At 39.9% G+C, this 25,398-nt stretch overlaps 1 protein-coding gene across 5 annotated transcripts in view; it reads right to left on the bottom strand.

Annotated features, from left to right (window-relative positions):
• VEPH1 (ventricular zone expressed PH domain containing 1) overlaps window positions 1–25,398 on the bottom strand; it is a 1,200,547-nt gene that overhangs the window by 1,120,189 nt on the left and 54,960 nt on the right. The window lies entirely within an intron of this gene.

Raw genomic sequence — 25,398 nt, 5'->3', positions numbered from 1 at the left:
TATTAGCCTCCCTAAGGTATGTCCTTTCTACAGCTGATACGGCAGGGGAGATTTTAGCTAAAAGATTTGATGTGTACTTTTAAGGTTTACCTGTCTTGGTAGTGAAAAACTCACAAAATGCATTTTTCACCACTGTGATGCCTATCTCATCCACAGGATAACATTGGGTTGCCTTATTACATTTAACAAGATAACTTCCAATTGGGAGCAAGAATGAATTTTGAGTTTGGTGTCTGGGGAATTGTAATTTGAAATCGTCTTTAATGGTAAAGTAAGATTTTAGGTCACAATTTTGAACATACCATTTTTAGAAAGTTGACATATTCCTGTCCTATGTGGTGCCTGTGGTGGGTCACATGACTGGGTGTAGTCTACACATTTTTTGTATGTGCCTCCCAGACAGCCACAAAATAGAAGGCTTAGGTGTGCCTGGATGGGGCATCTTAGGCAGGATGGGAGCACAGCTGGGCACAGCCCCACTTGCAAGTCAATAGGGTGTTCCCTGCCTTCACACAAATAACTTCACAGTAGCCATTTGTACGTGCAAACAGTCTGTGACCAGGACAGGGAGGCAGGAAATTCTAAGCACTTTTGGAAACAGACATCTCTAGACACTCTCCTAATTCAAAGGAGGCCACAGGTATAAAAATAGGACCCTTGACCCACCCTTTTAATCACTTCTGGACCTATGGAAGACTCAGAAAAAAGACTGGTCTCCCACCCACTGTTCCCCAGGAAGAAGGACTGCCCTGCTGCTCCACTGCACTGCTGCTCTGCTGCCTGAGTAGGATGGTCTGGACCTGCATCTTGAACACAGTACAACCGGAGTGACTCCAAGGGCTAGTTGGCTGGTCTCCTGATCAGAGCCTGAGGGACAGAAAATGCTCAGACCATCAGGAACTCTGGATTCTGACTGCTGTGATTCCTAACCTCCACCCCCCAAGTGGTGCCTCCCCTGTCTTAGACCGACTTAGGTGGTCCAAAATGCTGATTTCTTTAATGGGAATGTCAGAAATACCTGGTTTTATAAAAGACACAAAAGTGAGTGCTAAGCCTTTCTTGTCTTGCATATATGTAAACAGCAACCAAGTAATAACACAAGACTACACTGCCCGGGAACCTTAGGTAAGTGGGCAACCAATGAAAAACCAAGAATGAAAAGCCAAGCAATCCAACAATCACTGTACAGTGGACAGTAGAATGGACAGCAGTGTACCCCTTGTCTTGCATGAGAGAGTATATTAAGTATGATGTTCTTTTTTGCTAAGACTTAGATCCTGGCCATTACTTTCTGTTTTCACTCACAGGAGAAACTGAAATAGACTTTAATAAGGTTGGTGAAACAGAGGATTCAATCTCTTTAGAAAAATATTAATAGTAAGGAACTTGCCATGCTTGGGAAAGCAACAGGATTTTATTTAAACGTATCAAGATTCTGTCTCAGTATTTACCCATCATCAGTCTGAATATAAAAAAGACACCTGTCACCTTTAGAAGCCATTTTTGAAACCAGCCAATAAAAGTGACTTAAAAGAAGTAAGAAATTAATTAAGATATATCTAGAGTTAACACTAGAGGGACTCAAACCACAATAAATGTAATCTATGAACTACATTATAAATATGGCATAAGGATATAAAACATGCCGGTGTACTAACAAAGGGTGGCCTAATCTATGAACTACATTATAAATATGGCATAAGGATATAAAATATGCCGGTGTACTAACAAAGGGTGGCCTGGCTGCAAATGAAATATGATTACCTGTTTCAGAAAGGCATACATCAACTGTATAAAGACGCACAAGTGTCTACAAAAAAAACTTTCATGGAGTGGCAACTCTTCACTGCTTCAGAGGTAGGACACCATTGACTTCCGTAAGGTTGTGCTAATGAAGGAAAACAAAAGGAAGAAAGAGCTTCTCATTTGCGTGTTTTTTCTTTAGTTGCCCACTTCTTTAATGTTCCGCGAAGTGCAATCTTGTTTTGGCTGCACTGAAAATAAATGCAAGAAAAGCAAGGCATAGTAGCAGCATCTTGCCTTGAAATAAAAAAATCTCGCTCATTGCTGTTCCAGGGGACCGCTGCAAGTCTGAGTTATGGAAACCCAGCTGTTTGGATTGGTTCCATATATTAGGTATTTTATTCAGTGGGACTGTGACCACTGGTCATCCTTTCCAGACTGATCGTATTTGTTGGTTTATTCATCCCCATGATTACTAGGACTGGTTCTTCTAGGGTAAGTGTTGTTGGTATTTTTGACATCTAGACCCGAAGTAGTCCTACAAGATTCTTGGCCTTAAAAGACAGAAACAACGATGATGCATCCATTTTAACCACTGTTCAACCACAACCATAATTTAATGGACACTCATCTTTGAAGGAATTATGGTGGACTTGTACTGGTTTGGTGGATTTCCGTGCTACCACTAATCACTCGCAAATAAATTGTAATTTGTAAGTTTTAATGACAGATGTGCGAGTAATATATGACCTTTTGAAAACAATCAGTGATCTTGATATTTATGTGCATCTATTTTATGGAATTTTTCATATTTCATGAATATATTTTGGATAACCTACTCAGTGTACACCTTACCACACAGATTTATTCTCTTTAGGTATTCCATGTAGCCTTAGAGCCCACCGTAGTGGGCTATACCAGCCTTTACATGCCTGCTCCAGCGTTAACGGCCCGAGCTGAAGGCGAGGACCTTTAACAAGGGAGTTGGACTTTGATAGCCGATATAGCCCAGCTACAAAGGGCTATAAGGCTATTAGAACATTCTGCCACTAGTGGGCAGAATGGTCTAATAAATAATAAATAAAACAAAGTTTTAATGGAGGCCGGGCTCCGTGAGGTCCAAAGAACATTGGAATGTTGGCGCTATGGGCTTTTAACAGCCAGTAAAAGCTCAGAGCACTCCATTGTCTGCAATGGAGCTTCCAACATTCCAATGTTGAAATAATTGTTAGTGGTTGGATTTGTATGACAGCAATTACCTGTATTGAACTGACATTATATGCAAATTACTCCTTTGGGAGCCCCTTGTTTAGTTATAATAGTAAGAATTTACCCAGTCTCCTGTGGGGATTATTGGGCATCCCTATTGGATTAACTATAAAAAAAAAGACTAGCACAAAAACACTGAATGAAGAGAGCAAACAATAGATTGGATTAAAATGTGCCAAAGTGTGTGCTATACATAGACTGTTGTAAAAATCTAGGTCTAAATTTTAGGTTAACAAATTCCTCTCAGTTTATGGGGGTCATTACAACTTTGGCGGGCGGCGCCCATGTGGACATCCCCGCTGGGCCGGCGGGCGGAAACCAAGTTGGAGCCGGCGGTGTTGCGGCAGTGCGACGGGTGCAGTTGCACCCGTCGCGCTTTTCACTGTCTGCATAGCAGACAGTGAAAAGCCGCATGGGGCCCTGTCAGGGGGATCCCTGCACTGCCCATGCCAGTGGCATGGGCAGTGCAGGGGCCCCCAGGGGCCCCACGACTCCCCGTACCGCCAGCCTTTTCCTGGCGGTTCAGACCGCCAGAAAAAGGCTGGCGGTCGGGGACTCGTAATCCCCTGGGCAGCGCCGCAAGCAGCGCTGCCCTGGCGGATTACAACCGCCGGAGCCATTGAGGCAGAAAACCGCCGGCCCCTATATATGGTAAACGAACACACATGGCATATAGAGGTGTCCAAGGTAGGACTGTCATATGCATACATTGCCATGAAACTGTTCCTCATGATACACAGTACTTTCATGTAGTCCCATCAATTGAAATCATATCATGAAATACTTTACATACAAGTAGTTCCATCAACTTACAATATGGATATTATTGCCATTTAGGGTCAGCCCTTGTTTGCATAGCACCCTGTCAAAAAGCATAGGGGGGACTCCTATAATCACTGCATCTCGGAGGCAAAAACCCACAAATAAGAGAGTAGAGAGACAGGAATAATAATTCAAAATGAACCTCCTCCAACAAAAACAATAAATGTGTTTGGGAGACACAGAAACTAATTTGTGAAAAGTTGTACTGCTGCCAATAAACACTAGCTGCCCATAGAGACCCGCAAGTTATCACCTTGGCTAGATCTACTTACAAAAATGTCACTAGGGCCAGGAAGTTCTCCCGGAAAGAAGATTGGTGGGAGCACCATCTATCGACACGTGGATCCAGGGATGCTAAGGATTTCCTGGAAATAGTTAATAGGAAACAGACCATTTCCTGCCTAAATGAAGATATTGGCTCTACAATCACCCCCTTTCAGTGGGTGGAAAACTTTACTGGGGTATATGCTGTAGATATGAGTTGTGGACCCTTGTCTTTTCTAGTATTTTGTTTGAGGCTGAGGAAGTCCGTACTGCCATTTTAGCTAGTCCCTCTAACAAGGTGCTTGGACCTGACAGCATTCCTATTAATTATCTAAGGAAGATATCTGGTTCTGGGCCACAATTTTAACTAATATTTTTAATGCAATTTCTGTAGTAACTATTCCCAAACCGTGGAAGTCTGTAGTTATCGTTCCAGTCTTTAAAAATGGCAATAGACAAGACCCAGCATGCTACAGACCTGTCTCTTTACTTGATTCAATGGTCAAAATTGTGAGCCAGGTTGTTCTGCATTGCATTGCAAAGAGAACTGGGCACAATCTAATAATATTTTATGCCCAGCCCACTACGGATCTAGGGAAGGAAGAGGTACAATGGAGTGCTGAATTAACCCCAAACTCGATAATTGGTAAATATGTGGTTTCCAAGAAGGGAGTGTTGTATTTGGCTATCATGGACCTAAGCTGTGCATTTGCCCGGGTCAGCTCTTTAAATCTTTGGGATATACTGGCCACTCTTGGTCTGCCACAGCCGTTGGTTGATTTCTTGAGGGAGCTTCATAGTGATGTCAATGCGTGTGTTAGGTAAGGGCGAGGCGGGGAATGTTCAGACTCTTTCAGCATTCCAGTGGGGGTTTGTCAGGGTTGCGTACTAGAAACCATTCGCTTTCTCCTTTATATCAACGGACTAAGCCCTATTTTGATGGAGAGACATGCCTAGAATCCAATTGTTACCTGTACAATCCCTACTATATGCTGATGATGCTGTCCTTCTCTCCCGTACCCCTTATGGGCTCAAATGTTTGGTTGACCTTTTTGTAGAGTTCATGGACAATCTAGAAATGTATACGAATATTGGAAAAACACACTGAGGTTTGTGGAACCAATCAGCCAAGCCAAGACCCATTTCAATTAAGGGGAAGGCCATAGCTAGGGTGTAAACTTTCCCTTATTTAGGGGTAACTTTTGATCACCTTAATAATTGGTCCCCTTGTCTTTCAAACCGCTGCCTTCGATTCAACCAAGCCTGTGGCTCCCTGTTTACATTTGTTGTTATGGTAGGCAGTAAACCCATTGAGCCCTTCTTGCAGATTTATAAAATGAAGTGCCGACCCTTGCTGTTGTACGGTGCGGCAATATGGGGGACCAGTGATTGCTCGGGCATCCAGCAGGAGGAGAATTGTTTTAGCCGGAGACTGCTTGGAGTGAGCCTTGCGGCTGCCACCTACTTCGTGAATGAAGAGTTGATTTTTGACTATGTAGAGGACTATGCCATTTTTGCATTGTGACTTCTATGGGTAGCTGTATGTAGCTTTTAACAGAGATGTGATTGAGGACTGTCTGGGCTGTGATTATGGCCTTAGAACTCATTGGGTTAGCCATGTAAAGAGCCTGGCTGAGTCCTTGGGTTTGCATGAATTCTTTCCTACTCCACGCCTTCTCTGTAAAGGAGATGGTAAAAGGGCCAGGATTCATTATTCTCCCATGTAGATTGAATCTGGCTCTGAGTAGACCAGCCCTGTCAGTTTTTCCATTTTTGAAATCCGTGCCTGCATTTTCACCTTATCTTACCTCGGTCAGAAGGCCTTGGGAGAGACTGGTTCCTTACAAGCTTTTTCTTGCGCTTCTTCAGGGTTCGTCTTTGTTTTCTACAGGGCAGTTTGCCACAGCTTCCATAGCGGTTTGCCCATATGATAGTCGCTCACTTCAGACTCTGGAACATCTGGTCCTCCTCTGTGAGTTTTATGGTCCCACGCATCGGAGGTTTTTGTTGCCCATCCTAAAGGCATGGGGTTTCTCTCAATAGAGGCCTACAATTCTTCATTTGCTATTGTTGGGTGAATAGGCAGTGGCTTTTGGAGTCTGCTGTTTTTTAAAAAGTGCTTTGCTTTGGAATAAGATTAACAATTCGTAAATTTGTAAATTGTCTGTGGTCTATTATGTATTTATGTGAATTATGTATTCATGATTCACATTCTTCATTCTAATTTATTGGATGAATGTGATATTTTATGGTGATATTTTATGATTGTTTTACTCTTTTATAATTATATATTCATAATCAAAATAAAGATACTCAAATCAATCAAATCAAATGTGAAAAGTTGTTAATTAAAAGACCAATGTTTTTAAATTAATCAAACTCAGCAATCGTATACCTTTTTAGTCAGTTTTACATTTATTTCAATCAAAATTGTTCAAAATGTGGGTTCAAATGCCAATCAGCCTTCTCCTCTTTTCAGAAACAAAACATAAATATACAAACCATATCTATACATCATAATCCAGAATACATATATAAAAAACATTCATTAGCCTATCAATCCAATATTTTTAGGACCAATGTGTCCAAAGTGCTTATGTATTTCATTTCAAGAATATAATCCACCAATCAGATCACCATACAGTAGACATATATCGCTCTTTTTTGGTCAACTTGTTTAAAAACTGGAGAATTTTGTTACTAAAAGTATTCATGTAAGGTTGGCTCCTTGGAAACAGTAATGTTGAAACATTTCAGACTATATAGCTTATCAGCCTTATCAGGACCTATGGTCGATAGGTGACTCTAAAGCTAAAAACAAGCATATACAAATGATTAACTGGATAGGTTATCATTGCCCACCATTACTCAAAAATGAACCAACACCAATGTAGAATCCATATTTATTAAAAATATCAAAAATATAGGTGTATATCAAGAACATAATTAGGCATGGGTCTTCTCTATCTATGACATGTCATGAATAAGGCATAATGAGATCGCATCACCTAGTGTTCAAAGCAGGCACAAATCCAATAGTCACAATCAGGGGAAAATTGAAAAATAATTACAATATCCATGCGCCCTTAAAGAGTCATGCAAGAATCATGGCGTGAGATGTATATCCAAACCAGAGTCTAACACCCAGCTAGCTATACGTGCTCTTCAAATGAAATGCTGTTAGTAAAGATCTTGTTCAATATCTGGGCTCACCATAGCTCTTATTACCACATTGTAAGAATCGGTAGTCAAATCCTTTCAATCTCCACGTAAATCTCCATACATAAAAAAACACATTGCTGAATCAAAGTTGCATCCCCTATAACATAGTCTTGGATGCAATATAGATCACCTTGTATGTAAATACCCAAGGTATTCAATGCATTAGTAAAGACACCTTACGCTTACAGGTTTCAAGTTATAAAGGGGATTAAAGTTGAAGGACAAAAAAGAAACCACATTTTCCTATCAAAAACAAATGGGTAAATTTTTTTTTTTTTTAAACCATGCTACTAAATCATTGCTCTACAGAGCTGCTAGATACAAGTCTGATACAAGTGTGAAGGAACATTTACTGTGGGTAAGATAAAAGCGATGCAGTCACTTATTCTGTGTGGTTAATGCCCGCTCTTTATGCCGGCTGTCGGCATCTATTGCAAAAGTCAAAGACACCAAGCCCGTACTGTCCAGATTTTAAAACAATGCGCAGAAGAAGAACGACTAAAAAACAAACTAAGCGGGCTGCCGGCGTTGCGGCCATTTTGAAATGGAACAACAATTAACTTAACCTTATTCTCAAGGACTTGAACGAATATGCCTATCAAAATTATTTATGCTAACACCCATGTCTCCCTACAAGTAACGTTGCCTGTATAAAACTTAAAGGCAACAATCACCAAAAATTGGTACTTAAGAAATGGAGTACTAATGCAAATCTATACTCATTTCCATTATTACATACAAAGAAGGCTCGCTATAAACAGCAATCGCCAATTTCATAAAACAAAGTTAGATATCCTACTCAATATGCAGCTCTAAATTTCGTGCACTACCATGCAAAATGCTGGAAAGAGCCCATTTCATTACCAAAACATATTGATATGAACACAAGATAATTATTAGAAAACATCAGCTGCACTCTCAGTACTACCTATATTCAACCATACTTAATTTGTGGATACTAACGAGTTACTCAAACATATAGCTAACATTGCCAAATTCAGAAACTATGTTCACCACTACATCATACTTGTCAATATTAAGAAAAACCGTCCGAAGAAATTTAGACGTTTCTCCACATCTGGTATAGTCACAGTCTATATACTCACAGCTATATTTTTTAATAAAAAGTAAATCAGTCAACTTAGCTGTATGCTAAGACATTTTTTTTAGAAAACTGTGGAATCACTCATCTTGACAAATTAGTCCACTAGGTACATAACTATAGTACATTGAATAATGGGTCACAGCTAACAGTCATTCTGTATCTGGAAATTCCCATATTGTAGGGACCTACAAATCTATCTATCTATCTATCTATCTATCTATCTATCTATCTATCTATCTATCTATCTATCTATCTATCTATCTAATTAGTGCCAACATTTCATCAGCATCTTTAAGTCCTAATGTCACTGTTATCAATTTTTCCATCATTCTCGCCTCATGAGTGTTTAACATTGTTACTGTGCATTGTAATCCTAGCCCCTGCTTTACAACTAATAACACTGAACATTGTATGTCATTCTCTGTGTGGTTTATTGTAACAAAGTGATGCACCAATGGAGCACTCATCGGTGCAGCAACTTATTTGTGAAGAGTGTTGCAAAATCCTAGTTTTAACAGGTTGAGTTGATTGGCTAATATATGTTTTATCACATAGATATGTTATAAAGTAAATTACATTTCTTGGATTGCAATTTGAGAAAAATGACTGGTGAATGTTTATGTCATTCATCGTGATGCTTTGGAATCAGACCTAAAGCTGCATGCCGCAAGGTAGATCAGGGTGTAGTGTAATTTGTCTGGCCCGTACCAACTGGTCTCTTAAGTTAGTTCCTCTTCTAAATGCATCCACGGGTTTATGAATTCCGAATAGTGGCAAAATGAGCCAATTGCGCAAGATAATATTTTTGACTTTATCTGCTTTAGGATTGTAAGTCAAAACACATGTCAAGGGGCAAGCTTTGTCTTTTTGTCACGGGGTGAGTAAAGACTCTCGAGGAGGAAACCATGTTAGGTGCATTGAATTTTTCACTAATGTCTTCAGGCAACCCCTTGAAATCAGGTTGTCCCTTAAAATTGCTCCATTTGAGAAATAGACATCTTTCAAAGTACAATCTCCCCAAATGTGCAAGAATTGGCCATAGGGTAAATTACCTTTTTTGGGATCGAGGATGTCTGCTTGTTAATTGCAACAAAGTGTTGTGATCAGTCGGTTTGGTATAAAAATCAACTTGTAATTCTTGCTCGTTAACAAACAGTCTGACATCCAAAAATGTACCATTTGTTTATCTTATGTGATGGTAAACTTCATGTCTTCAACTTAGTCATTCAACGAATTGTAAAATGTATAGAAGGACTCCAAAGACCCACGCATATTATGAAAACATCATCAATATATCTATATCAGCAAATAATTGACCGTGCATAGGGGTTGTTGGTATTTTCAAAAATCATTTTGCCCTCCAAAAAGATCATGAGGAGGTTTACCACCTCTGGGGCAAAGCTGCACCCCATTGCAACTCTTTTTATTTGCAAACATAGATCTTCTTTAAACATGAAACAATTATTGTTCGTGCATATTCTTGCAAGTTTGATCAAAAACTCAGTGGGAACTTCATGTGGGCGAGGTCTGGAATCTAAAGATGCTGCAAGTACTGCAAGAACCTCATCTTGCGGTATGTTTGTGTGTTGTGATTCTATATTACAAGTCACTGCAATCTGTGTGGTGGCATTGAAATGTTTGCCTTCAGTTGTATTTATGAAGTTTAGGGACCATCTTATGTATGCCTGTGTAGCTGTTGCCAAGGGTTTTACATATTGACCCAAAGATTCCAAAAGTGACCGTCATGAAGAAATAATTGGACGCCCTGCTGGATATTCAAACTTTTTAAAAACTTTTTTGGATAGCACTCAGGGCAGAAAGAAATCTGGCAACCTCACTGCTGCTAGTGAAAAAAATAAGGCACGGGGGGCTGTTTAGATCACAGGTCAGTCCCATCAAAGCAGTGACTTGCTTATGAACACCAACCTCTCTGCATCCCCCCTCACTCGACTCATCTACAATTAAGCTCTGTCATGTTTGTACCGATATGTTTGTTATTAGGGGAATTGTTGCCCTGTGGCCGCAGGTGGTGGAAGCAACATAGTAGGCCAAAGAAGGAGTGTTAAAATGGCTGCAGCATGTGAAACAATGATTAAAGGCACTTTAAATTAAGTTGCTGGAGCCAAATAAGAGATGTTGCTGTTGGCAGGACCATAATACAGACAGCCCGGGGCACCCCTTTGAAGACTGGCGACCTGGGCATGGGCCAAACTTACCCATTCCAAAAGCCACCCATGATGCTATTATAATGGAGCTGGCATTGGCTTCACGTTTAATATGCACATAATTGAAAGATTAGTGTCACTCAACACTGTGCAGCGTGACAGCATTTGACCGTGAGCCAAGATGTTTTCAATATTTTCCATGACTGGGGTGCACTACACCTGCTCGATTAGCCAAATTAGCATATATTTGCATCACTATATTGCAGTAGCATTGCTTTCTAAGTCAATATTTCAAATGCAATGTGCATTTCGCAGCCCTCATACTTTGCTTCTAGCAGTACAAAACAGACCAACAGCCTGCCCATTCACAAAGCGTGTGAGTTACTGCGTAAGGCAGTGGTTCCCCACCTTTTGACTTCCGTGGACCCCCACTTTATCATTAATGGAACTCAGGGACCCCCACTGAATAATCATTGGAATCCGGGGTCCCCCACTGAGTCATTACTGGAAGCATGAGACCTAATTTGTCAATATTTGATAATATTTTTTAATTTTCTAAGCAGTCGCGGACCCCCTGAGAAGGCTTCGTGGACCCCAGGGGTCCCCGGACCACAGGTTGGGAACCACTGGTGTAAGAGACTGACAGATGCGGGTCTGAGGACTGCATGAAGGGGCGTGTGTGTGAATGAGCAAGGCCACCAGCAAATTAAGGAAATTGGCATTTTCATGGTTTCACATGCCTAAAGGTTGTCCTCTTGGGAAGGCCGACCATCCTGCATGCAGACAGCACAAACTTGATCATAGGACACATATTTATTATCCTGCGGGAGGAAATACAAATAAATAGACGAGTTTCATATATGCACCTTTCACGGTGCAATGAAATAAAAACAGAAGCATAACTGCCCTCCTCGTACATACACCTTGAAAAAAGGTCCCTGCAGGGGAACATTATCTTAAAAATGAAAGCTGAGCAGTTGGTAACCAACATGGGACAGCCAACATATCGGTCCTTAGCAAGTCATCTTTTATATTCTTCAGATTTTGCAAACAAATAAACTGGGCATTACAACTTTAAATGTAATACAAAGTAAAAAGCTATTGTCTAAAGGTGTTCTCCACACGTCTGCAAAAAATGTAAGCCTAAAGGGACCCTTCACAAAAAAAAGTGAAAAGAAATACATGACTTGAAAGCAGAGATGAAATGACAGACTGATTCACCACCCTGTCCATGTAAGTGAAGTTCTTTTAGGCGGATAGGCACACGTGGACAAGAAAAGGTCCATCATTCACAGTGTAGAGTGCCCATGTCTGAAGCGGGCTGATCTATTTATTGCCCCGTGCTGTGTGCTTTAGAGGGCGGAAGCATATAATTTGTTTTTGGAGAACATGCCACTAGTGAGACACCTGAAGCTGTCTTTAGGTCAGACGTAACAAGCTGATAGTTCTGTTAAGGGTCACAAAATATTTCCTGAACGGGGCCATGACTATTCGGAGGTCAATTCATTCGCCATGGATCCGAGTAAGCAGTCAAACTGATAGAATTGTATTTTTCCAGTAACAGTCGCAGTCATTCCGGCCAGATAATATAGTCTCTACCGCCATCTAACGTCGGCTAAAAGAAGGCAGCTGCGCAGCTAACAACACATTAACTTTATCAGATCGCACATTGCAACAACGTGTGCGCCTAAAAATTCTCACCAAATTTTGGCAATTACGCTGACGTAGCCTCGTGTTCATTAAACATGCAAAATCAATATGTCAACGTATTATGCAATTTTCCCAGTTCTGGTTTCTAAGGTTGTTTCTCGTACTTGTTAATGTAGGTACTTCTGCAATGTTCGCTCATTTACCATTAACGACAGAATTGCCCATGGCAGTAGCTAAAATCTCTGGATGAACCCTGGGGGAGAATGTTACTCCTGGGACTCTGGCTGCTGATATCAATGACGGGAGATAACATCTCTGAATGAATCCTGGGGGAGAATGTCACCCCTAGGACTCTGGCTGCGGATATCAAGGACAGCAGCTAAAATCTCTGGATGAACCCTTGGGGAGAATGTCATTTATGCACCAATGATCACCATATACTAAAAAGTTATAAAGGTACCGATGTTTGGGGTGGAGCAAGGCAGAGGGACTGATTGGTAGAGGGATGCTTGCCAGCGATTGTTTAACTTCAACCTAGTAGCATAAGGTATGTGGGAGACTACGTGACTCAGCATATGCCTACAGAAACATGATAGCTGTATTCAGATATTAGTAACTTTGGTAGGGTTTTAGACTAATTGCGTAGGGATGTATGATGAAATATGATTGAATTACATCTCACATTCACTCTAATACTTATTTTTCTCACTGAGTTCTTGATAATTATAATAGTAGCTCTTACTCACACGATTGTAAAAAAATACACTACAATTACCATTTTGTAAAGGACTAGTACCTGTCACCTTCCAGTTTTTCTTTTCTCAGAATAGTTCACTATTTCCTCAGCAATTAACCCAACAATTCGGGAAGTCACAATAGTGTGTTAATGTTATGTTACGTCCAGCTTACCCAGAATTTTGTCAAGAATTTACAACAATGATTTAAAATCATCTATTAAGGGTTGCCTGGACACAGTATAAGCTATAACACCATAGGTGTCCACCACACTCTGGGCAAGCCCCCTACACATGGGAAACATATATTTAAAAGTTTTAAATACACTTGTGAAGATATTTAATTTTATTTTAATTTTTTTATGAATACATGTTTATAACGTTTGTATTTTTTCTTAATTGACTTATATTTGTTAATATATTTAATGAAAAAAGTTGAAATGTTTTTGATTAATTGTAACTTAAAATATGAATTTACAAAGTAATTACAAAAAAACTAATTTTAATAATTTAAAATATATGTTTAAAAAGCACTGAAAATGTTTAAAATGTAAAATTTATTTTAAATACACACTTTCAATATTCGTTAATTACATTTTCTATTTCGCAATATATTTATGCTTTCAGTTTTATTGATCATTTTCATTTTAAAGGTTTCCTATTATTGTTATGTATATTTTTGTTTTATATATTTTTTAATTTTAGATTTTTTTGCAGGACTATATTTTGGAATCACCCTTTTGGTATTTTAAATGTGATTATAGGGATATGATTATTATAATTATGTGTGTTTAAATTTTGATCTCTATTATTGTAGTTTGATATTTTTGTAGTCTTTATTTAGGACTATAACTCTGAGTACTATGTTAGCCTTCAAACGTGATTGGAAGAAAGATGTTATCCTAAATGCAAGGAGAAATCAACGGGCAATAAAATTGAGACAGGACACAGAATATTGATTTATAAGGCCAGTGATAACATTATTTCTTTGACTGGCTTATATAGTACTGTTGCACAAAATTATTTCAGGGTAACTAATAACTTCAAAATTAATCGTGTAAGATTATTTCTTCAGTAATTATTTTTTTCCCAACTGATTCTAATAGTTTAGGAAATTACATAAAATGAAATATATCATCTTCATTCGATATTTATTTTGTTTTTGTCTGTAGATAGCAATGTTGTGCCTTCTACAAATATTTTTGCTTATTTGTAATGACTGGAGCGTTTTAGGTCTTACTTGACAGAGCAGCTGTCATCATATGTCATGTAACCAAGATAAAAAAGGTTTAGGAAGTACTACAGAAAGATTGACTTTGGGATCAGCCTCTTATTGGTTGAAGTAAGTTTAGGATTTGATTGGGCAGTCACGCGCTTGCCCCAAATATTGGCTCATGAGACATTTTCTCTCAACTAGCATGGCCATGGACTTCCAATGCTTACGGTATAAAAGAAAGAGTGCTGGTGCCCAAAGCTCTACTCAGAAGCTCTCGGCACGCAGCATACCAAAGCTGATAGTCCTAAAACCACATTGTGCCTCTTTAATTACCTACCGGACACTCCGACCCCTTTATCTCCATCTTGCAGGTTCTTGCTATCTTTCTTTGTGATGGTTTTTTAGTCATTCTCTTCCTTCATCTTTTACTTTGTGTGTGTTTTTCCCACTCTTCCCCTGGTAAATATCTGGTGCTGAAAAATAAGGGCCGCTGCCTCCATGGCAACCACCACCTCAAATTAGGCACTGTGGAATTGAAACATGATTGTGTGATGACAAGCTGCGGGGGGGGCGGGGACAAAACTCCACAATGCGTGTTAGTGGAGGTTAGTCCAAACATCAGGGCCAGTAGAAGTGTCATGACATATTGACTGTGCACAATAACTAGAGGGTAGATCAGAATGACCTATTCAATTTTGTATGTACTGGATTACAGGCCAGAGGCTGAGCCACGAGAAGCCTGGTCCCAAACCGCAGCACCACCGTTTCTGGTCACAGCGGACCGTTTCCAATCCCTCGTAACTCCAGCCCCAAACAACACAGTCAGTGTTCAATCAGGCCCTGTGAGCATCTTCTCCAAACATACCAACCACACTCACAGAATTCCCTGCTTTACCAGTCCCATTGTATTGACCTTCCCTGCAAACCATGCTAGTCTCCACCTTCACCATCACAGGAGGCCAGGACAAGACCAAGGAATGTGTTTGTGGACACTTTAAAACAAACCTTCTACAGTCAAGGTTGGGCAGATTAAAAAGTAATGATTTTAGGTTTGGTTTTTCTACTTTTTCACTCCCGTACAATGTTGATGGAGGTCACATAAAGGACTACTAATGTGTGAGGTCCTCCCCTCCCCCCATTGGGAACAGTAAAAAGAGGGATGCAGAGATGACCCAATCCCACGCCTAGATTAGGGACTGCAGGTGCAACAAACACAACGTAAGGATTGTTCAAAATTTCTGTTTCATTGCACCAAAAAAAGTGAAAGGGCCTGCAGAACGGGGAGCATGATCACCAAACAGATGTGGAAAGTATATACAGTGGCAATAATGGTTGGTATTGACCCTATTCCAAGCATATAAATATTGGGCCAGATGAACTTGTCCTGAGGAGACTGTGTCACATACTAGGGGTCGAAACGTCGACATACATCTCCTTTGGTAAATGATAAATCAACATTGTGTTATGTTATGTGCACATGTTTGCTTGAACAACTTGGCCAAAGGACCAAGGATGATTGATGGTGTCTCTTTTTGCATTGATTATAATGTTTGAGGACACACCTGAGCACTGCATCACCTGCACCTATATGAGTCACATTGTTTTTGCAGTTGTACTGCATGAGATTATATAACAGCAACAAAAACTTTTCCAATCGCAGTGCCTGTTTGCTACCAAAATGAGAATTTACCATTAGGCTGTGTACAGAACACATTCAATGTTGGTTACCTCATATTTACAATAGGGGTCAACAGCTTTAGTGTTTCAAAAAGAGTCCCACAGTAGACACTGTCTTTGTAACTTTCTCCTTGCCATGCAGCACAGGGCAAGGGTTGAACGTAAAGAAACGAGGACAACCACAGTGGAGGCCTGACACATGGTGAAGGAGTGAAATTGGAGAGTATGCTTAGCTACTCACATTGTTCACCCAGCTGGATAGAAAAAGGCAGAAAAGGCTTCAATTCCCAGCACTAAACAATGTGGATTCATGTGGGGGCGAACCCACTTACTGATCAATAGTATCCCAAGGGAAAAGTCACTTCATAATATCAAATGTGCCCCCCCACTCCGATTATTTTCTCTCAGTAAATTGTAGTATGGCTGATTTGCATTCCAAAATATGGGCTATTGAATTCCAAAATGTTCTTAGTGACATCACCATCATACATCTTTTGGCCACTTTCAACCTTGCAGAATGGGTTTATACAGCCATTCTTATTGCTGCTACTAAGAACCGCAGAGGATGCCTCATGGTGGTGTCCTGAATTTATCCTTATTATTACTGCCTAATCATCAAATGTAAACTAACTTATCCTTTCCATCGAACAATATTTTGCCTTAATACTTAAAACTGAGGAGAGTGTTCAGTGGAAGTACTAAAGCTTGACCACTGGTTCACCTTATCACTGAGGAATATAATCTTTGTTTTATTACAATAGCTGTATATGGTAAGCCAATGTTACCCAATAATGTATGTACAATTGTGCCAAATGTTTTTCAGAAATTTCTAAACTAAACATATTTATTGTTATTGAAAAATAGATACAAAATACCTTGAGGTGAAGACTATAGACTCTGAGGCTAATAAAATGCATATGGTGTCCAAAATTTCTAAGTAGTAATGGACATTAGATAGCCATTTTTTGCAAAACTTGCTAGTGCATCTCTAATATAGAATAGCTAACACTTATGCCATCATTACGGGTTAGGCATAGTGGTAATTACCACTTTCCAGGATAACCTGTGCATGCAGTTACCAATTAATCTGATCAGAAGCTAAAAAGCACACGTGGAATTTATCATATGTGCTAAATACCACATGCCCGTATCCACAAAAACTATTTGTCACCTGCTATTTACTACACATGATATTTACCATATTCAAAAAATAACTTTTATGTTAAATAATGCTAAATTACATGTATGAGAGGTCACTGAAAACCAATAGAAAATACCATCCTATATTACCTCCAGTCACAAGCAGGTGGTAAAAATTCTAGAAAGTGTAGGGAGTTAGAGTAAAGGTGTAAAAGAAAACAAAAAAGTAAGACCAGCACAATAATGCGAAAACCACAGTGTATGTAGTGTTTGAGCTACAAAACCCCCCACAAAAGAACACAGTACCACACCTAAATGAACATTCATGGACATGTGAAGCTCTCACAGGTTGGTTGAGCAACTCACACTTCCATTCCACAGTACACCACTATGCATTGAGCACTGCTAGGCTACTATATCATGCTATGCCAGCAAAGCGCTCTGCTAAAGTAAACAATGCAGCACGAGGATGGAAACCAGGCCACCAATCAATGGCCTCAAATGGACGAGTAGACCAGGAGAGACCGATAGAAACAGTAAGGCTAGGAGCCATATATATGAGTCAGCTTATGATTAAGAGGATATACAGACTGGATACAGGGACCATAATAAATATATTTCCATCATTAAGGACACCCTGGAGCCTAATATACAGATCCACTGACATTACCACTGCTGGCAGATGCTAGAATTGCTAGAATTCTTTGCAACAGGCACCATGCAGCAGATAGCAGGATTGATGCAGGGCATTTTCAATCAACATTCAGCAAAGTATTCTTCTATGTGCAGGATGCTTTGCAACAAATGAGTGGGTAGCATATGCAGTTCCCCTTGACACCCACACAGCCAGTGTCAGTAAAGCAAACATCTGTGCTACAGCAGGATTGACTGCACTCATCCCCGTGGTGGCCACAGGAACAAGTATGCCTCAACTGTACAATGATATATAAGATGAGAGACCTCACGTGTAACACATTCCATTATTTATTCACATGAAAATTACCAAAAGACTAGTTAGGTGATCATGTTATTTTCTTTTAATTCATTAAGTTCAATAACTCATTAAGAAATATATACACATGTAAAGAAACATTATATCTGAGAATATTCAGGAAATAAATGACAGTGGTGGACATTAATGGAACGTTGTGATCCAAAAAACATGCCAATCAATACATAATAGCAATTAGGCAAATAAGAACAATACTGTCAAAAGTACCCACTGATATCAGAAAAGGGACCAATTCCAGCATTCTCATAATGCAATATGGCAGTATGGGAGTAGCCTTAAATCAAACCCAAATGAACCATACATAAATTGCAGTTATTAACAATGAGGAGTGAACAGTAAGGATATTAGGAAAACAAGAACAAAGAAGTCCTTATTGGCTATTAATGTCTGCTGCCTAAAAGGTATTTTTGGCTTCTTTTCCAAGGTTTAGATTGCCCATATGTTTCAACCCTTAACTACTACAGTGTCTTTTCAGGACTTGGAACCAGTAAACCTTGCATCTAGTATATATAAATTTGAATAGGCACCTAAGACCAGGAATTGGCCAGTATTTGAAGGTACAAATGCTAAGTAGCTCTGTTCCTCTCAAAAATTAAAATCAGCAGGCAGTTGTCCAGGGCACCAGAGACCACATGGAGTGGCTATGGGGTATCCTGCTGAAGTTAGTGCACGGAAATACTGGAAAAACAACCATAAAATGAAGCACACAATTACTGTGCGATGTGGGCCTCTGTACACTGAACTGTTTTTGTTATATGACATGGATCAAACCACAATGCTATGATCTGAATGAGAAGCAACATTAGTCATAATGTGGCTACACATCACCCTCAACATAATGGGTAGACAAATCAACCCTTAATCATCAAAATGACAATGCATTATGATTAGCGTAGTCCATCAGAGAGTTGTTAACCACAATTGCAGCAACCTGGTTCAATGTAAATATATGTGTAACAAATTTCATTGGTCATTCTTCACAATGATGCTGATTTTCAGCCACATCAACTTCTTAACAACCACATGGACTTCCATTACAACTCTGATGTCTCTTACCTTGTGTTCTCTAACGTGGAGACCTTCTTTCACATATTCCACCCTAAAAATGTTGAGGATGGCCCTAATATTTCCTTCCCACAGCTTTAATAGTGCTGTGGCGGAGAACAGCCACCAGTTGCTATAGTTTAGTGCTTGGCTTGACAACTAAGTCAGTTGCACAGCACTTCAAGGTTTGCAACCTTTCTTTAATGCCCTCAACATTAAGTGGATATGTTGAGACAGATTGGTTTTGTCTGTTGTCTCCTTCCATAGGCATGTTCTTGTATGTTTTTGGTGGCATCTACAGCATGAGATGGCACATTAGACGGTCATGGTGTCTTATCACCTCCATGGCCAGGACCTTCGGCTCAAGATCCACAAACCTGAACTAGCTCTCCTGCTGTGTTGACTGAGTGATATCAGAGGATGGCAATTGATTCTCTTTGTCAACTGTTGTAGCATTTTCAAAATATGCAAATGTGCAAATGTCATGTGCAAATTATTTCTGATAATTTGTCATTTTAATGATGCATTACATAGAGTTACATAGGTCACTTAAAAGTGTAAATAATGCTACGAATAGTTATGACACATTTTCATGTAATGTACAATTAGTCTAAAAAAGGATACAGTTGCTACTGTTCTGCTCAACTTTCTCCTGCTCATTCCCCATCCCAATCCATCTCTCCATTGTTTCCACAGAGCATCAAGTAAATGACCTCACTATAATAGTGATACACAACATTGTTTGAAAGAATGTATTGTGAATGGAGCTTCCATTGTGTGCTCAGAGTATCATTTTTAAGGACCTCCGCTGGAAGGGTTAGTATAGCTGTGTTAATTCTATGTGATTTTGTTTAAGAAATATTTCATCTGTGCAATGCATCTCTGGAGTACAGTTGATGAGGGCGCATGCAGAAGATTTAGAAATGTGTTAGTGCTAACGATTTAGAAAATGAAGTTTCAGATGTGCCAATATGATCCTAACCATGATCATACCATAGTGAATTTGTAGAGTCTACTAATAGCTTGTATAATTTCTGTATAAAACATTTGGTTTCTGTTTTTCATGGGAGATTTTTCGTGAGAGAATTTGCTGGGAGGTTTTAATTCTTTTACAATTTTCCTTGCACGCAATTTGCCATGTTTCTCTTTTAGCTTACAGCTTGCTTATCGGATGCTGTGAGTGCTGTTTATGAATTTGACACTTAAACTTTTTTCTTAGGTTCTGCTTAACTAGGAATTATTAAGGTTTATGATTTTGTATTTATCTGTACTCCTGTAAATGGGCCACCATGGCAACCTTATGCATTTTTTCTCTGTACCGCATTTTGACTACCCTTTAATAAATCCACTTTTAGCCTTATTTTCGACATAGAAGTCAATCCTTTGTGCTTTCAATATTTAAGTATGTTTAAGACAGCTAAATTGTGTTTATTTGATGAGAATTGTAGTCTTGAGCCACTAGATCAAGTGGAGACTCTGGAGCCGAATTCTTTTGATGAAATGTCAGGGTGATTAAATATTGGGGTTCAGATTAATATTAGGGTTCAGCTCTTACACTTGTCTCAAGGTGTAAAGGTCTACACCAAATGGATGCCTGCACACTGCCACACAGGAAGGAGTTGGTGTGCTTTGTAGATTTCTTTAGGTCCATCTGTGTGTTGCTCTGGTTTTGTATGCTCTTTAGGAATACATTTTCTGACTCAATGAACTTTCATTGCAGCTGCAGAGGCTCTGTAGGGGTTGCAATGGGGATGACCCACTAAACCATCACAACTCACTCTGCATCTCATTGCTAACACAATACAGCTTTTAAATGAAAACAAATTATCTCACTAATGATTTGTTTAGATATAAAAGCTGTAATATAACCTTGCATCCCAAGAGGGCCCCCCAGACTGTACTACCCATGTGTCAGGCATTGGTTGTTACAGACCTCACACAAACACAATACATATCTGCCATGCTGCACTAGTGTCAGACAGTGCTGCATGTCAAATAATGGTGATTTGGGGCCTCTCAGTTGTACGCCTTTATGCCTCATTAGAAGCCACAATACAGGAATAAGGAAAGCCTACTGCCCTATCTGAGCTTCTGATTGGACATAAGATTAGGTGACTCACTCTGGTGCCTGTTTGGTTTGAGCGGCTGCCACTAGAGGGTGCCAGGGCACAACCCACATCGCTTTTCAAGTTATGTGTATGGTAATTGCATAGCAATTACCATCCACACAAGTTTTGTTTTAAATTAAATAATGGCTCTAAGCCTGTGCCAGGAGCTGCTTAAGTGCCTGGCTGCCTCTGGCACTTGCTGTGATGAGTCAGACAGCCAGGCACTTTTGAATGGGACACATGCTCTAGTGGACATGTGTCCCTCAGCATTTCCCTTTTATATAAAAAAAAATATATCCCTATGGCGGCACAGGACTGACCGGGCATCAGCCCTGGCCTTCAATGTTAGGGAGTCTGTAGAGACTTTTTCATGACGCCAGCAGCGTCATATTTACAGGCAGACCCGGCCGTCTACGGCACAAGCCCTGTATTCCAGAGCCTGCCTGTCAATCACTTTCACACACTGCGAGCAACACCCTTTTCCAACTCGTCACCTGTGACGTGTTGGGAAAGGGTGTTGCTTGCAGCCTGTGAAGGATTGCAGGCATGGGACTCGAGGTTACAGAGACAGAAGACTCTGTAACCTCTAGCCATCGGAGGCTGAAAGGGCATGCTTGGCACTCTCAAGCCTCCCATCCCGGATAGGAACTGACGCAGTACGCCCTGTTGCGGGCCGCCATGCGTGATCCAGTCCAGGATTTACAGGTAAGTCAGGTGGTGGGGGTGGAAGGGGGCCTTCCATCATGCCTGCCAGCCTGCGGTTTGTTTTTACTGTTTTTGAAACAATAAAAACAAACCGCAGTCTGGCACAGCAAAGAACACATCTGGATTTCATGCATTTAAAAGTGCCCCCTTTGTGTGCTTTTAACATGCGGGGGCCTTTTACTTTAGTACATCAGTTTATATCACTATATTGAGAGGCATTTATTAAAAATGTTAATAAATGCCTCTCACTAACTATAGTGATATAAATTGATCTATTGAATTGAAACTCTACCTCATGTTAAAGGCATACCAGAGAGCTCCTGTGGTGCTAGGGGACTATAAATATGGCACTTAGGGTCTCATTTACAAGGGCATTGCACCACCAGAACGTCACTTTTTCAGACAATTCGGTTGTGCAATGCCCTGCTCTGTATTTACGAAGTGGCATTAAGCCACTTTTTGGAGCTTAATACCGTCTTCTAGATACGGCCCTTTTACACTTATCACTTTGCATGAAAGGGGCATGTAATGGATGTTGCCGTGGGTGTTCCACTGCAACACTCATTGCATTTTGACCCTGCCCCAGATTTATGAGAAATCATAAACCTGAGGCAGTGCCTAAAATGAATGTCACCCCAGGGGTGGCGTTATCAGGGCACAATGAGGACAAATACTATTAATTCTCCTCGTTTTTGCTTTAACCATTATTGACTGTTTATGTGCAGGAAGGTGTCACTTCCTGTACATAAACAATCATTAAATAATGATGATTTGCTTCTTCTATGTGTGATGCATTCTGCAGCACACATAGGAGTAGCAAATCACCATTATTGATTGTTTATGTGCATGAAGGGACACCTTCCTGCAGATAAACAGTAATTCTCTGCAATGGCGGCACCCTTTCACTATTGTGCAAGGGTGCCTGTGTTGTCGCTAGCAATCTAATTTTAGTGCCAGTGCTAGGGAAACACAAGGGTGTGCCATATTGTAGTAAATATGGCGCATCCCTGCATTTCTGAAGTGACGCAGCACGGAGCTGCGCCACTTCTTTGTAAATGAGGCCCTAAGAGCCATCCAGTTGTCATGTGTGCCATATATATGGAGGATATATGCTTATCATGTACTCAATGGTGCTCAGATGTATGGCAATGAATAAAAAGGAGGCTTGGCAGCACACATTTGGTCCAGCAGGAAATGCCAGATTGATCCCAGATTTTCTATTTTCACACTGTGGAATTTAGGGCCATATGTACGAACACATTTTCCCATTGACACAAAATGGGAAAAACCCTTTGCTACATCTGGCCCTTAGTCACTAGATAGGTATCTTCTTCTGACATCATGTGTTATTGCTTTGTCTTTAATTTTTGAAGGATCAGATTAGACCAAAAGTCACAGGCAGAATTCACATTATATTTAAGTCAGTTTTACATAGAGTGAATCTTGCCCAAAGAAATAGGGGTGGTTCACAAAAGACAGAGACTACATTACATTTTTTGGCTCATGGAGATTTTCCAGGATTGAAAACTGCTTCCTCAAGTTGCAAGGTTGGCATCTGTAGCCACTAGGCTACATTGCCTCCCGTGTTTTTATATATGAACTTAGAAACATATCCTGACCCGTTGACATTGTTGACCTAAAAGGGAAGTCTGTTTTAATAGGCATCCTAACTGTGACCTAGACTATTATTATACATGAAGCAACATTATAGTCTATAAAATCACACACAAGAGATAGTTATGTATTAATGTATTTGAAGGTGCTCTCGTATGTGATAGAAGAAAGGAAAGCTCACTGAAATAAAATATTTTCCTAGCATTACACAATTTGGTCAAGGGGAAGCCAGAATTAATCCTAGGTTTTCAAGATTCACATTATGCAATTGAGCCACTAGATAGGTACCTTTTACTCCTGTTTTTCATCATATGTTAATGCTTTGTTTCTTATTCTTGGTTTATGAGGTTAGAACATGGGTGGCAGGCCGAAACCACATGAAAGCTCGGTTTGTTTTGGGCTCATTTGTCAAAGAAGACCTCAAGCTGAGCCAGGCATCTGGCTCAAGCCTGCAGTGACTCACCCAACATCTAGATTTTGTAGTCAATGTATGAGATACTTGTGATATAACTGCTCCATTTGTATCAGTTTTTTTCAAACTTTTTTTGAGCAGGAAACCCACTGATCCCCAAACCCACCTGAAGAAATTTAGCTTTCTCATCACAGTCCTGCTCAGTCAAAATCAGATACTTTAATATGCCCCACCACTTTCCAAATTCACTAGTCATCACTGTTTCAATGCCTGAAAATGGGCACCTCCAGATGTTGTGTGCATATGCTATTTATCAGGTGTTGTATGTACAGTATGTGATAAATAGCACACATTCAGTATTTAATACATGAGGTAAATCCTTATTCCGCGGTTCACAGTAAAAATTCATAATCAGTTTTATTTAATATGTGTTGTTTAGTGAACCCCATAGAATCAATATTTACCAAGGGGACAACCACCTTACCACCAAAATTGCTTTAAATGCCTTTAAAAGGCACTTGTTTAGAAATGGGCAGCACAGATTTGAGAATATTCTGAAACACAATCAATCAATCAATCAGGTTGTACTTGTAGAGCACAGCTTGTCACCCGAGAGGTATCCACACAAAATGTCCCCTATCAGGCTCTAGCTCGTGGACACATGCATTTCATCACTTGGTTACAATACCTCTTTTGGAAAGGCCATCATTAGTGTTACATCTGTAAGTCTTCTGTAGTTGATAGATGCAGAAGTAGAACCGCCTCTACTACTGAGCACCAGAATTAGGTAAATTTGTGCACCAACACCCTTATCATTCAAAAGGACAAGTACCTTTACTTGGTGAATATATAAATGGTTAGAAATCCATCAACCAGTACCCTCCGCTTAACATTACCAACACCTATGAACCAAGGTAAACACGTCTGATTACTGAGTGTTACAGTGGATGGAGGAATGGCTCACATTTACTTAGGATACCTGGGCCCTGATTACAAACTGAGGTTAAATTTCTATCCCGGTGCAAATTATTGTACGCAAGATAGATTTCAGTATGTCAAATCAGCCTTAAGGTATGCGGGTAAAGGCATCGAAAAATCAGACCATGAGGATTTCTGACTTTAAATACAGATCTCCCATGATCTGCCTAATTCAAAGGTTAACATTTTCTAATAGGAGGGCCTCGAATACAATCGGGCAGGATGGCAATTAGGTATTTACCCCAGCCTGTAATTACCATTTCCCAGGGTGAGATATTTACTATGTGTGGAAAATACCTTCTGTCCCAAATTTTCACTAAGAAATAGGGAAGTGAGTTCTTATGTCTCCTTTGAGGAGGGGCTAAAAAGGGGGAATTTATTGTTCAAATGAACATGTCTCTGGGAATGGGACACATAACATTTTACAATGGCAACGAAGAAGCGGGATGAAGTGGTAATGGAGTTTTTTTTGTTTTTTTTTAACTCAAGCTCCATGCTGCTGCTGGACGACATGATTA

The sequence above is a fragment of the Pleurodeles waltl genome, chromosome 11, assembly GCF_031143425.1.
Source record: "Pleurodeles waltl isolate 20211129_DDA chromosome 11, aPleWal1.hap1.20221129, whole genome shotgun sequence".
Classification (NCBI taxonomy): Eukaryota; Metazoa; Chordata; class Amphibia; order Caudata; family Salamandridae; genus Pleurodeles; species Pleurodeles waltl.
The sequence above is the reverse complement of the archived record's forward strand: the minus strand, read 5'-3'. Positions and strand labels throughout refer to the sequence as shown.